This window comes from Sceloporus occidentalis, unplaced genomic scaffold, assembly GCF_023333645.1.
Source record: "Sceloporus occidentalis isolate IW3139 unplaced genomic scaffold, rSceOcc1.0.p SCAF_32, whole genome shotgun sequence".
NCBI lineage: Eukaryota > Metazoa > Chordata > Lepidosauria > Squamata > Phrynosomatidae > Sceloporus > Sceloporus occidentalis.
Genome location: NW_028317012.1, coordinates 2,002,562 through 2,017,941, shown reverse-complemented (window position 1 = coordinate 2,017,941; position 15,380 = coordinate 2,002,562). Strand labels below are relative to the sequence as shown.

Below are 15,380 nucleotides of genomic sequence, written 5' to 3'. Positions count from 1 at the left end.
TCCCTTCTGGGAAACGCCGCCAAGTGAAAGTGAGCAGCAACAGCGAATGAATAATCTTTAGGCAACGTTAATGGCTGTCAGAGTTATTTTCATTCCGCGCTTAACTGAGCTAAACAGGAGGGACGTATTGGAAATTAGTCCTAGTTAATTCTCCGGCAGGGCATGCTGATCGTATATTGTACAGTTCCTGACAGCAGAATGTAGGACAAATGATTAAAAATACAGATGGGCACGAATGCAGACATACTTATGAATGTCTTACCATTTTTTCTTGTTTAAAACAGCCGGGTGGTCATCAGTAGAGATTGGGAAGGTCGTTGTGCTGGATGAAGATGGGATATAAAACACTATTCCTCCGTCTCTCAAATACCCAGGTGAGTTCCATGGCTCGAATAACACACGCATTTCATGGTCATTAATGCACTTCACTATTGACACGCAATGGGTTATAGGTTGACCATGTCGGCCGGTGGCTGACCAGTTGCTTAAAGAGGTCTCAGAGAAGTTGATGGATATTTATTCATCAATCCAGAGGTAAATTGGAATACTCTGTCATGACAAGTGTTTGAGATGTCAGACTTTGATCATTCAGGTGGATCACTGCTAAGGTAGGACGATCTTTAGTGCCGGTCTATAAGGTGTATGAAGGAACTGGATGACAGGATTGAGCAGACGTGTCTGGTGTATGAGGGAGATAGATGTGTCTGATAAATGACGGAGTGAGAGGACATGTTGTATAAGAGAGGAAGTAGACGTGTCTGGTGTATAAGAGAGGGAGAAGACGTGTCTGGTGTATGAGGGAGAGAAAAGACGTGTCTGGTGTATGAGGGAGAGAGAAGACGTGTCTGGTGTATGACGGAGCAAGAAGACGTGTCTGCTGTATGAGGGAGAGAGATGATGTGTCTGGTGTATGAGGAAGCGAGCAGACATCTCTGGTGTATGAGGGAATGGGATGACATGTCTGGTGTATGACAGAGCAAGAAGACATGTCTAGTGTATGAGGGAGAGAGAAGACACGTCTGGTGTATGAGGGAACGGGATGACACGTCTGGTGTATGAGGGATTGAGCAGACGTGTCTAGTGTATGAGGGAGATAGATATGTCTGATGAATGACGGAGTGAGAGGACATGTCAGTTGTATAAGAGAGGTAGTTGACGTGTGGTGTATAAGAGAGGGAGAAGACATGTCTGGTGTATGAGGTAGAGAAGAGATGTGTCTGGTGTATGAGGGAGAGAAGAGATGTGTCTGGTGTATGAGGGAGAGAAGAGATGTGTCTGGTGTATGAGGGAGAGAAGAGATGTGTCTGGTGTATGAGGGAGAGAAGAGATGTGTCTGGTGTATGAGGGAGAGAAGAGATGTGTCTAGTGTATGAGGGAGAGAAGAGATGTGTCTAGTGTATGAGGGAGAGAACAGATGTGTCTGGTGTATGAGGGAGCCAAAAGACATGTCTGGTGTATGAGGGAGTGAGCAGTCGTGTCTGGTGTATGAGGGAGAGAACAGATGTGTCTGGTGTATGAGGGAGAGAACTGAGGTGTCTGGTGTATAAAAGAGGGAGAAGACATGTCTGGTGTATGAAGGAGAGAAGAGATGTCTGGTATATGAGGGAGCGGGATGACATGTCTGTTGTATATGAAAGGGATGGGACAACTCTGGTGTATGAGTAAGCGAGCAGACGTGTCTTTTTAATGAGGGAGAGAGAAGACGTGTCTGGTATATGAGGGAGATAGGTTTGTTTGTTGTATAAGAGAGGGAGAAGGCATGTCTGGTGTATGAGGGAATGAGAAGAAATGTCTGGTGTATGAGGGAGAGAACAGATGTGTCTGGTGTATGAGGGAGCCAAAAGACATGTCTGGTGTATGAGGGAGTGAGCAGTCGTGTCTGGTGTATGAGGGAGAGAACAGATGTGTCTGGTGTATGAGGGAGATAACTGAGGTGTCTGGTGTATAAAAGAGGGAGAAGACATGTCTGGTGTACGAAGGAGAGAAGAGATGTCTGGTATATGAGGGAGCGGGATGACATGTCTGTTGTATCTGAAAGGGATGGGACAACTCTGGTGTATGAGTAAGCGAGCAGACGTGTCTTTTTAATGAGGGAGAGAGAAGACGTGTCTGGTATATGAGGGAGATAGGTTTTTTTGTTGTATAAGAGAGGGAGAAGGCATGTCTGGTGTATGAGGGAATGAGAAGAAATGTCTGGTGTATGAGGGAGCGAGCTGATGTGTCTCGTGTATGAGGAAGATAACTGAAGTGTCTGGTCTATAAAGGAGAGAGAAGACATGTCTGTTGTATAAGAGAGGGATAAGACGTGTCTGGTGTATGAGGGAGGAGATGTGTCTGGTGTATGAGGGAGGAGATGTGTCTGGTGTATGAGGGAGAGAGAAGACTTGTCTGGTGTATAAGTGAGAGAACAGATGTGTCTGGTGTATGAGGGAGTGGGATGACGTGTTGTATAAGATAGGGAAAAGGGATGTCTGGTGTATGAGGGAGAGAGATTACGTGACTGATGTATGAGGGTGCGAGATTACTGTATAAGGGAGGGAGAAGACATGTCTACTGTATGAGGGAGAGAGAAGATGGGTCTGGAGTATGAAGGACTGAGAAGCCGTGTCTGGTGCATGAAGGAGAGGGAAGGTGTGTCTGATGTATGAGGGAGCGAGAAGACATGTCTGGTGTATGAAGGAGTGAGAAGAAGTGTGTCTGGTGTATCAGGCAGAGAGAAGACATGTCTAGTGTATGAGGGAGAGAGAGGATGTGTATGACGGAGAGAGAAGATGTGTTTGGTGTATGAGGGAGAGAGAAGACGTGTCTGGTGTATGAGGGAGTGAGAAGACGTGTCTGGTGTATGAGGGAGAGAGAAGACGTGTCTGGTGTATGAGGGAGAGAGAAGATGTGTCTGGTGTATGAGGGAGAGAGAAGACGTGTCTGGTGTATGAGGGAGAGAGAAGACGTGTCTGGTGTATGAGGGAGTGAGAAGACGTGTCTGGTGTATGAGGAAGCGAAAAGACATGTATGATATATATATATATATATTTTTTTTCCTTGCTCCCTCATACACAACACGTCTTCTCCCTCCCTCATAAACCAGACATGTCTTCTCGCTCCCTCATATACCAGACATGTCTTCTCTCTCCCTCATCCACCAGACACATCTGCTTGCTACCTCATACGCCAGATATGTCTTCTCCCTTTCTTATACAACAGACACGTCTTCTCACTCCCTCATAAACCAGACACGTCTTCTCGCTCCCTCATACAACAGACACGTCTGCTCTCTCCCTCATATACGAAACATGAATTCTCCCTCTTTCATACACCAGACATGTCTTCTCTCTCCTTTATACACCAGACACTTCAGATCACTCCCTCATACACCAGACACGTCTTCTCTCTCCCTCATACACGTCTTCTCTCTTCCTCATACACCAGACACGTCTTCTCTCTCCTTCATTCACCAGACACGTCTTCTCTCTCCCTCTTACACCAGACACGTCTTTTCTCTCCCTCATACACCAGTCACATCTTTTCTCTCACTCATACACCAGACACGTCTTGTCCTTCCCTCATACACTAGTCACGTCTTCTCTCTCCCTCATCCACCAGACATGTCTTCTCTCACCTTCATACACCAGACACGTCATCTTGCTCCCTCATACACGAGACATGTCTTCCCTCTCCCTCATACACGAGACACGTCTTCCCTCTCCCACATACAGCAGACACATATTCTCTCCCCCTCAAACACCAGACACGTCTTCTCTCTACCTCATACAGCAGACATGCCTTCTCCCTCTCTTATACAATAGGCACGTAATCTCGCACCCTCATACACCAGGCACGTAATGTCGCACCCTCATACACCAGACGTGTCTTCTCACTCCCTCATACACCAGACATGTCTTCTCTCTCTCTCATCCACCAGACACATCTGCTTGCTACCTCATACGCCAGCTATGTCTTCTCCCTTTCTCATACAACAGACATGTCATCTTGCTCCTCAAACACCAGACATGTCTTCTCGCTCCCTCATAAACCAGACACGTCTTCTCGCTCCCTCGTAAACCAGACACATCTTCTCTTTCGCTCATACACCAGACACGTCTTCTCTCTCCCTCATACACCAGACACGTCTTCTCTCTCCCTCATACACGAGACACGTCTTCTCTCTCCCTCATACACGAGACACGTCTTCCCTCTCCCTCATACACGAGACACGTCTTCCCTCTCCCTCATACAGCAGACACATATTCTCTCCTACTCAAACACCAGACACATCTTCTCTCCCCCTCATACACGTCTTCTCTCACCCTCATACACCAGACACGTCTTCTCTCTACCTCATACAGCAGACGTGCCTTCTCCCTCTCTTATACAATAGGCACGTAACCTCGCACCCTCATACACCAGGCACGTAATGTCGCACCCTCATACACCAGACGTGTCTTCTCACTCCCTCATACACCAGACATGTCTTCTCTCTCTCAAATGCAACAGATACATCTGCTTGCTACCTCATACGCCAGCTATGTCTTCTCCCTTTCTTATACAACAGACATGTCATCTTGCTCCCTCATACACCAGACATGTCTTCTCGCTCCCTCATACACCAGACATGTCTTCTCGCTCCCTCATAAACCAGACACGTCTTCTCGCTCCCTCATAAACCAGACACGTCTTCTCGCTCCCTCATAAACCAGACACGTCTTCTCTTTCGCTCATACACCAGATACTTCAGCTCACTCCCTCATACATCAGACATGTCTTCTTGCTCCATAAGACATGTCTGGTGTATGAGGGAGCAAGAAGACATGTCTGGTGTATGAGGGTGAGAGAAGACGTGTCTTTTGTATGATAAAGAGAGAAGATGTGTCTGGTGTATGAGAGAAGATGTGTCTGGTGTATGAGGGAACAAACAGACGTGTCTGGTGTATGAGGGAGAGAGCAGACGTGTCTCTTGTATAAGAGAGGGAGAATACATGTCTGATATATGAGGGAGCAAGAAGACATGTCTGATATATGAGGGAGAGAGTTGAAGTGTCTGGTGTATGAGGGAGAGAGAAGACGTGTCTGGTGTATGAGGGAGAGAGAAGACGTGTCTGGTGTATGAGGGAGAGAGAAGACGTGTCTGGTGCATGAGGGAGAAAGAAGACGTGTCTGGTGTATGAGGGAGAGAGACGAAGTGTCTGTTGTATGAGGAAGAGAGAAGATGTGTCTGGTGTATGAGGGAAGATGTGTCTGGTGTATGAGGGAAGATGTGTCTGGTGTATGAGGGAAGATGTGTCTGGTGTATGAGAGAAGACGTTTCTGGTGTATGAGAGAGTCAGCAGACGTGTCTGGTGTATGAGGGAATGAACAGACGTGTCTGGTGTATGAGGGAACAAACAGACATGTCTGGTGTATGAGGGAGAGAGACGACATGTCTGGTGTATGAGGGAGAGAGACGACATGTCTGGTGTATGAGGGAGTGAGCAGACGTGTCTGTTGTATAAGAGAGGGAGAATACATGTGTGATATATGAGGGAGAGAGCTGAAGTGTCTGGTGTATGCAGAGCCGGCCTTAAGTATTCTGGTGCCCTGTGCGGACTAATCTTCTGGCGCCACCCCCATCCCCTTCTCACTGCCCCTTCTCACTGACCCCCCCCTTCTCACTGCCCCCTCCTCTGCCCCTTCTCCCTATCCTTACTTACCTCGTTGCCGGAGTCCTGCGGTGGAAGGCAGGCTCCCCTGTTGCCATGGCGCCCTGTTCGGCCGCACAGGTCGCACACCCCTAAGGCTGGCCCTGGGTGTATGAAAGAGAGAGAAGACGTGTCTGGTGTATGAGGGAGAGAGAAGACGTGTCTGGTGTATGAGGGAGAGAGAAGACGTGTCTGGTGTATGAGGGAGAGAGAAGACGTGTCTGGTGTATTAGGGGGAGAGAAGACGTGTCTGGTGTATGTGGGAGAGAGAAGACGTGTCTGGTGTATGTGGGAGAGAGAAGACGTGTCTGGTGTATGTGGGAGAGAGAAGACGTGTCTGAGGAAGATAACATTGCATTGACAGTTTTTTTCTGTAGGTATTTTTGGTTGAACCAAAACAAAGCGACAATCCTAATGACCGAGAGACCTCTGCAGGGAACGTACAACCTCAATATTACGGTTTCTGACGGTGTGTGGCCAGATACCTTCTCTACTATCAAAATGTATGTACAAGAGATTGGAAGTGACGCCTTCCGCAGCTTGGTGTCTCTGAGACTCACAAGTAAGTAATAAGTCGTGCGGAGGGGTCTCAGGTAGATTCTTGTAGGACTCCGCTGGGACATTTGATGGGAAGACTGCCTGGTTTGACCATCATAGAGTTTGCACTAGATAAAGAAGTGATGTACAGGTCACCAGAGCTACATATATATGTAACCATTTCCCTGGACTCCTTTACATTGTACCATGAAGACATTAAAATGATGTAGTATCCCTGCATAGGGATAAAAGGAAATGGTGGGACAGGAACACTCTTGGCATTAAGTGACCCCTGTCCTACTCAGTGCGTAACCCCAATTCTCTTCCCCGCTCCTATCTGGGTAAATATGTTACTATCTCTGCTTCTCAGTCACAACTTTTTAACCCGCATTTTAGGCATTACAGCAGAGGAATTCATCGAGAAGGATGAGTTTGGAGTTAGCAGACGTGACCCGCTCCAGGCCGACGTGGCAGCTGCCCATCCCAGCCATATCCACATCTTCAGTGTGGTGAATGCAGAGGATAACGCGACCGACGTGACATTTTCAGTATGCGGAGCTGCCTCCTGCCACAAACCCGAGATCTTACGGAGCTTATTGACAGCCCAGAGAGAGAAGGTATGGACAGAGTGTTTATGGCGTTATTACTGAGTAAGAATAACGCTGGCTGTCTCTTAAAATTAATGATATTACAAAACGCAGAATATTTATCAGCCTCATGATATCTAGATGTATCCGGTTTGTCTTTCAGAGTTTTGTGGAAATAATTCACTTTATTTTGAATCTCTGAGGGTACAACCGGGGGTTTATTACTTTATAACAAAAGTAAAGCTCTAAGAGCGATGCGTTTTAATCATCTTTATCTGCGTTTGTTGTGGGAGGGAGCTGGTCCTGGGGTGCCTAATGGCAACAGAACTGTGATGGTGTCTAGATAAGTTTTTGGTGCCGTCTTAACTGAGTTTTTTTGTATTCTTCTCAATGACAGATCCGATCAGTTCTGAAGGAAAGGAATTCCCAAGTATCCATTGAGTTCTGTTCGCAGGATGGCGGGTGCACAATCCATGGCGCAGTCAGCAGATCCCCGCCTCTCGTGGGTGGAGGTAGCGCATCTTTAGTCTCAATTCCCCAAGTCAGAAACGTGTCCTGCACAGAAACAATTTTACCAGAACTGTTATTCTCTGCCCCAAAACCCTTGCCTGAATGGTGGGACTTGCATGTCGACTCTCACCGGTTACAGGTAGGCAGATTCTCTGGACTATGTTCCCGTGTGACTTATCCCTTACATCACCAACTTCAGACAGTCTACCTTTGGAACTAAAATGTTTGTTTTTCTAGGTGTCACTGTTTGACTTTGGGCCACGGTATTGGCCACCCACCTATCGCTGGAGTGCGTAAGCGACAGCACAGACGGATTATTACTACACAGCAGAGCATCAAGAGACCGTAAGAACTTCATCGCAGTTGGTGAGTATCAGGAAAGGGTGTAGAGAGGAGGAGGAGCAGCAGCATCAACAACTAGAGAGCAGAGGCAGAGCACCTTCTCTTCCTTATATTGTATAGTTATTTTATATGGTTATTAAATAGTTATTATATACCCTCAGATGCTTTCTTAGGCGCAAGAGAGGCTTATTTGTTTCTTTTTGTGCTTTAATTGATTCAAACTGAGAAGAAATCGAGAACTAAACCACTTTTATTGAATGTCCACACAGTACAATACAGAGAGTCAAATCACAAGTACAATGCAATGAGTAACAAATCACAAGTAAATCACGAGTAGCAAATCACAAGTCAAAATGTAACAAGTACAGTGCAATGAGTAACAAATCACAAAGCAAAGAATCACAAGTACAGTGCAATGAGTTACAAATTACAAGGCTTAGAGATAAATACAATTATGAAGTCATGAGTAACATTAAGTGAAAGTAAAAGTAAGTCTACATTGACAATAATCACAGTTGAATTACATTCTTAGTCTGCTCCGGGTCCAGCCACACTGCTGTTAATGGGGTTTTGTTTCCATTCCCAAAGAGATTACAAGGGGTCGGCTCCTTCTCATCTTCAGACAAGACCTGACCACGCTGAGGCTTGGCTTTCCAGAGCAGGTGAACGTTACAGAGGGAGAATGGCATCGGATAGACCTGTGCATAAAAGATAAAGTAAGTTAATTAACACATTGTGAGCCAGACATGTAATTAATGCAGCCACAGGAAAGCTTAAATATTCTCCTTTACTCACAGAAGTAGAATGAAGGCGAATCTTTAAGAGCAGACACAGAACTGCATTATACTCAACTAACTGACCCTCAGCTAACGCTACATGGAACATAACCAAGACAAGTCACACCAAATACACAACAATTCGAGTCGCACGCAGTCAAATTTACTTAAGGAAAATGTCAACGTCGGGCAGTCAGGGAAGATGAATTACTGACTTCATTTACTTCGGTGCAGGGAGTCAGCCTGACTCTGGATCGCTGCCGCACGGCTTTGATAAATGACAGAGGGGATCGGAGGAAAGCTACTTACAGAGGATCGAACGAGTTGTGAAGTCCACGTAGTCATCATGCAGGACAGAAGGTATGAAGCACATGGACGGCTTGGGCGGGAGATCAGGGCTGACTTTACTGCAGTCACAGACGATAAACCGGGATTAATGCCTAGCGGCTGCTCCACTGGGTTTGCAGTCTGCGTGGATGAAGAGAAAGGAAGTGTTGAAGAATCATGACAATTTTTATACATGTTTAATATTATCTGCAGTAGTAAAGCCCCACACCACGTGTTACTGTGACCCGGGTCTGATATGCATGCCATTCTCTGCAGGTTTTGGGAGCCGGATACCGTTCTGCAGCTCGGAGGCGTTAAGCAGTCATCTACTCGTTCCCACAATCTCCTTCCGCACAAACCCTTTAAAGGCTGTCTCCGCAACATCGTTCTTAATAAGCAGGTAATGACTTTCTATCACGCAGAGTATCGCTTACCTCTTACTGCAGACGGCTGCTCTGTAGTGGACGTGGGAGCTGCGGATGCATCTGGTAAACTGGATCAGCTTCGGTACTTTGGGGGTCACTGAGCAGAGGGACGCGGTATAACCAGGTGGGTTAGGATAGTCATGGCCGGTATCACGTAGGACAGAGGTTGGTAATGATTCCTATAAGACACGAATAAATGAGAAAGTTTTGATTAGTAACGTATATTATTACCAATATTCAGTAACATACAACTCGCAGATATGCAGCCGGACTGCACGAGGAGTCAGGTCAATAGACATTCTAAGGGTAACAAAGGGTAACTAAACTGTAAGAACGCAACCGGTAGCGGGCTCCGTATCAAAGCTTTCCACAGAGTTATCTGAGCTACTTTGTGCTGACCTGCAGAATGATATCTAATAATTTTCTTTATGGGGTGTGTGTGTTTCCTTTAACACAGGTGTATGATCTAGCAGCACGCTGGAGGCCGTTAATAGTTCCCCAGGCTGTGCGAGGAAGGGTACAGCTTGCTCATCACCCGCACCCTGCGACTCTCCTTGCGTCAGTGACCCCCGGACGCCCAGCTGTGATTGCCCACCAGCTCACCAGGACTGTAGAAAAGGTACAGGTTTGGCTTTCACCGATGTGCTCACGGGTAATAACTCTACAAGAACATTAAAAGGAGAGAAACCTGAATTAATGGTTCCGCCACCTCGCTGATATCACAATGTCTCCCAATATACAAATGTGTTTTATATTAAGCCATTTAGAAGAAGTGCTATTTTTCATGCCAATATTTATGTTATATTAAAGAGACTCACCTGAACCAGGACATCTTTGTGAATGCCCAGAGTATAGTGTAGATTATTGGAAAATGGGGAGTCGCGGTGCAATCATCAAGGAATCCATTCGAATGTTTGGGGCCAAAGCTCCGCCAGAATGGACTCTTCATACATCACATCTGAACGCTCTGCCACCGCCTGGTGCTCTGCGGGGCGATCATTTCTGTATCATAGTGAATAGCGTAATCTGCATTATATACTCATCGTTTTGCAGATGTCCACGAACACTTCTTCCATCCTGGAGGCCACATCCAGTACCTGCTCCCTCATGCTCTCCATCCGCAGCGCACACATTTTCAGGCAACGTTAAGAACACGCAACGCAGACAGCATCATCCTGCGTTTGTCTTCTAAGGACCGGAGCGAATCCATCCACCTGCAGGTACCAAACAGCATGAAGTCCATACCGTGACATGCGCCATGCTGCACGTTGGGTAGAGTCGCGTCCACATCTGAAGCTCCTGATTCAGAGCAGCCGGTAGATGGGACAGCTTTAGGGTCATTGTATTTCAGCGTTCGCTGCGAGAGCCCAGAGTTCTCCACTGTTAGGTGGTCCGGGTCCGCAGCAATGGCGAGCAGCCTGTAGATCATAGCGGAGCTTCAGCACCCGATGGTTCAGCATGACCCGGGGATCTAACGGCACAGTTTGTTTTGTCGAGGTGAGGCATGGGCTTCTAACAGTCTCCTACAATCTCGGAGAGTGGAACAAAGCTGGCTTGGAAAGGATGCAGAACGAGTTCACGCTTCGCTTTAATGGAGGGGGGGAGCACAGAGAGACGACAGCAGCTCACAGGACCTACAAAAATTAAAGTCGTTCCGAGATGCGCGACTCTGGGAAGCATCAACCAATCGGGTTATCAAGGTAAAAAAACAATAGTTACAGATAGTAAGCGTTTACGCTTTCACAACAATGAGCTTCAATAAAACTAAAAGCATTTCTAGTGAATGTAAGAGTAGAAGCCATCTGTAAATCCATGGGGTATAGAGACTCTCCCTGCCCGTCATTACCTGGAATACACCATACGATGCTGAATTCTCATTGTCCCACCATGCGCTGATCTCCAATTCCTTCTGTGTAATCAGGATGCATAAAGAACGCGAGACTGAACGGCTACCGCCTGCCCATGGAGTACACGACGGCCTCGCCGGTGTCCGTTATAAGCCGGGAAGGAGTGAGCGAAGGCTGCGTCTCAGACGTCTGTAGCAGCGGCTGCTTTGTCTGCGTTGATCTATGGATGAGCCACGAATGCAGGTATCACCCAACGCGTGCTGGGGTCACAAGACTTTGGAAGACAGAGCTTTGGGGTCTTACCTTGTGCTTTCTAAGCATTCCCAGTTAAGCTGCACTCCGTACACCGCATTCACTCCTCTCGATTGTTAAACCAGCACTCCCATGTGTGGAGGGATAATGAGAATCGTTGTCCTGTATAAAAGAAAAACATTTTGAAACACTTTGTTTATCCAGCGCTGGAAGTCCTACCAAGGGTGGATCAGGGCAAGTTAAGATTGGTAGCAACCCTGTTATTCATGATGGATCAAGAAAAAGCATTAAAATATAAAAAATATTCCGTACCTTGCATGCTTCAAGAGGATCATTGTTGTGTCTCCATTCGCAGCGCTGATCGTCGGAATTCTGTTGTGGTCTCGCTGGAAGAGGAGGAAGACCATAAACCAAGGAGTTTATCACGTATCCTGGGCATAGCCAGGACCTTGAGGACACCAGAAAAAAACATCTTCCATTACAACGAAGAAGGCGGCGGCACGAAGACCACGTGAGTAAAGAGTTTGTGGGATACAATGTTACATTTTTTATATGTAGTTTGTAGCAAGTTTAAGACTTTGGTCCACTCACCAACTAATACCAACCATGGACAATTACAGGCCGATAACGGGTGGGAGCTGCTGCTGATCCTGGAATTCTGATACAATCCGTACTCCATACGCCTTAAGCCGCTTCATACACAGCTGAACAGTTAAAGGGATAATTGCCTTGTGTAACGAGATGGAATGTTTTAATTACCTAATCACACTCAAAATACATTTATGGGGGGGGTAGGCAAGCACAGATTTGGTGCAGGACGGGTTAAATTGGATGAATGCTCGTTTGGTTCGTTCGTCTGTCTCAGCGAGTTGCCAATCAGTTTTAATTCGAGTGAATGTTCTCTGCAGGACGCATTCAACGCGACAGAGCTCCAGCTGTGTGATAGGAGCAGCGCCGCGCACGCTTTCTGCAGGAAGACCGGAGGGCTTCATGGAAACGGTCCCTTAAGCTGCGATTCCGAGACGTCTGTCAGCCGTGTCGGAGCGGAGCAGTTTTACCAGCGGAGATTTCGGCCGATACTTCTACGACGCGTTCCAAGAAGCTGCCTACATCCAGCAAGCGCTTTCATGCGACAGCTTAAAGGTCTATCACGTGGAAGGAGACGGCTCCCCGGCGGGCAGCCTCAGCACGCTGGCGTCGTCCGGAGCCGAGGGGGACGTGGAGTACGAGGAGGAGATGAGACGGTGGGGGCCAAAGTTTGTGACTCTCTCTAAACTGTACTCTTACACGGACGCCGATGATCTGCAGTGAAAGAGCAATGATTGGGAAAGACATCCTATGCTTTTGGCAGAGACTTGCAGTGATAACATTGAGGATTGTGCACCCAAAGCAACAATGGTTTGATCTGGAGAAGCTGCAGAAATAAAGGAGAGAAAGCGGACCAAAGAGCTTACAGTCTAACCCATGGTATCCCCTCGCTCACCTTGGGACCGAGTCCGCCGAGTCTGAAGATGTCCAGAACAGCAGCGAACAGGTCTGCAAACCTAGAGCCAGGACAAGAAGCTTGCATTAGTTCTCTAGTTACCCTTTATACCCCCGCGTGACTCCAATTAACGTCTGATCACCGCACCCCTATCAAAGCTTTAACGAGCGCCATCCGGGACTGGGATTCTATTTCCTTACGAGGGCCCAATAAGGATAGAGGATTCATTTCATTAACATTACGGGGCTCACTCGGCCCACCCACGTGACCCCCCCTGTTCATGCCTTACCGCCGGCATGCATTCACCTGTGCCAAAGCCTCAGCTCCCTCTTCTGTTTTCACCCTTTAAAGATTGAAATAAACTCAGTAAAACGATTATTTGGCTCTTTGTCCTCAATTTATAGTAAAACATTGTTAGGGGCCAGCAATTAAAACAAACCATGGAAACAATTGGAGACCACCCCAAAACTTCATGAGGCCATTTTTTGCTGCACATGGTACATTCCAGCCCCAATATGTTTTATATAGCGCCATCATATTTAGTAGCGCCGTACAATGGCTAGACAGGGTATAAGCCGTATGTAACAATTTGACTTAAAACACAGGTGAGGAGGGCCCGCTTGTGTTAATAGGGGGCAAACCCTGCATTTTCAAAGTATATTTGACAAACACATTTCAAATAAAAAATATATATAGAAAACCGCTTCTAACAGGATTATGGCCCTTGAGAGCTCCTGTATACTGCGAAAGAGCATCTGAAAGTATGAAATTAACCATTTAAGTAACCAAACTACTGAAAAACTTATGTAACACAAAGAAATTACTTTTACAGCATTAGGTAACAAAAGGCAAATAAACTTGTACAAAAAAACTATGCATACCCTGACTATGTGAGACACTCTGTGACTGAAAGAAACGATCTTTGCTTCTGGGGGGTAGATCAAGAGGGCTGCATTCATTTCAAAATCACAGAATTCACAAACCTTTGCCGGTCAATCTCCAAGCTCAAGACCAGAGCATCAGCTCCGCAGGACCAACACAAAGTTCTGGCTGGAAGGCTGGAGAAACGCCCGGGTTAAATAGACTTTTGATTGAGGAAATGAGGTACAGGTGTGAGTCAGGAACAGGCAGACATCTTATGACCATGGAGAGGTAAATAGTACAAAATATATGTAGATATAGCTTGTTTCATGGCAAAACAGCAAAAAGTCTAGTTGTCTTGTGGCGTAATGGTGATTCTATTCCTGGTAAATATATATTATTATAGCGGCTGCGCGTATATCTAAGTCTTCAGAGTAGGTGAATTTGAGTTTATCTTTTATGGACGAATGCACTTGGGATGTAGAAATAGTGAGACAAACTATAGCATTGGGAATGCTGTTCTGCCAGTGACAGCAGACAACAGGGATTTAGAGTAATAATTACTGATGACTTAAAGGTAAGCAGACAATGCCGTAAAGCGTTGGAAAAAGCAAGCAGGGTGCTGGGTTGTATAACAAGAGGCGTTGGTAGCAGGAAGAGTTTCTGCCTTGTATTGTAAATTATAAATCATCCAAAATGTTATACAAGGAAACATGCTTCTCTACGTATATATTTTGTGCTGTTCCAATAGCATGAGCATCCTGCCATCGTGTACTATTCACCATACATCAACGGGCCCATCAGGAAATACTACTTTACAGAAAGGGTAGTGAATGCATGCAATCACCATACAGGAGAAGTGGTAGATGTTAATACAGTGAAGACATTTAAGCAAGCATGGGATAGGTATAGGGCTAAGCTAGATATAGGATGAGGCCAGATACTAAGGAAAGGATTCAGAGGTTGGGCAGACTGGATGGGCCGAATGCTTCTTATCTGCCGTCACTTTCTATGTTTAACACAGGCAGCCAGAAGGGACCCTTGCGCTCTCTCGGAAACTTTACTAAAGGAGCCAGTCGAGATTGGGTGCTCATTGACTCTTACTATTAGGTCCCTCAACATCGACATCCCTCACATCACAGTGTAACAAAATACACATCCTGACTGTAAGCAACGTCCACCATCCATTATATTTCCAGAATATGAACTTCACTTCCTAATCACAAATTCACCCGGCTTTTTGCAATCCATTTATTAAATGCAAGGTTTTTTTGTAATATAAATAAAAAAAAGGACATATCTCTTACTAATAAAGCTTTTCGACGCGCGGGTATTAGAACCAGCAACCCTTTGCATGGAAGGTTGATTGCTCACCATTACGCCACACGGCAGTCACACTAACAATTCTGTTTCACATTTATATACCGGCTCCGTGATCCAGGCACAGGCAGGCATTATATATCCACGGGGAGCGGGACCATTTGTAAGAACTGTGTGGTGTGATGGTTAAGTGGGCTGTCTATGATGTGCGGGGTTGTTGGTTTGATTCCTCCTGGTTGTGTTTGAGGAAAAAAACTGCTATGTCAATATATAATTAGCTGCATGCACTGATTATTTTTTTTTTCAGCACAAAATATATTTAGATAACGGCATAAAAACAGGTGCCTTATCTCGTGATTCAATTCCCATGAGTCCTGACATACACAAACACACCATCACACACAAACACACTCATACACAACCACACCGACTCATGCACTC

The 15,380-nt window shown here is 46.2% G+C and overlaps 1 pseudogene; it reads left to right on the top strand.

Annotated features, from left to right (window-relative positions):
* Positions 1–12,586, top strand: part of LOC149298466 (protocadherin Fat 4-like) — a 63,565-nt pseudogene extending 50,979 nt beyond the window's left edge.
* The last annotated feature ends 2,794 nt before the right edge of the window (positions 12,587–15,380 follow it).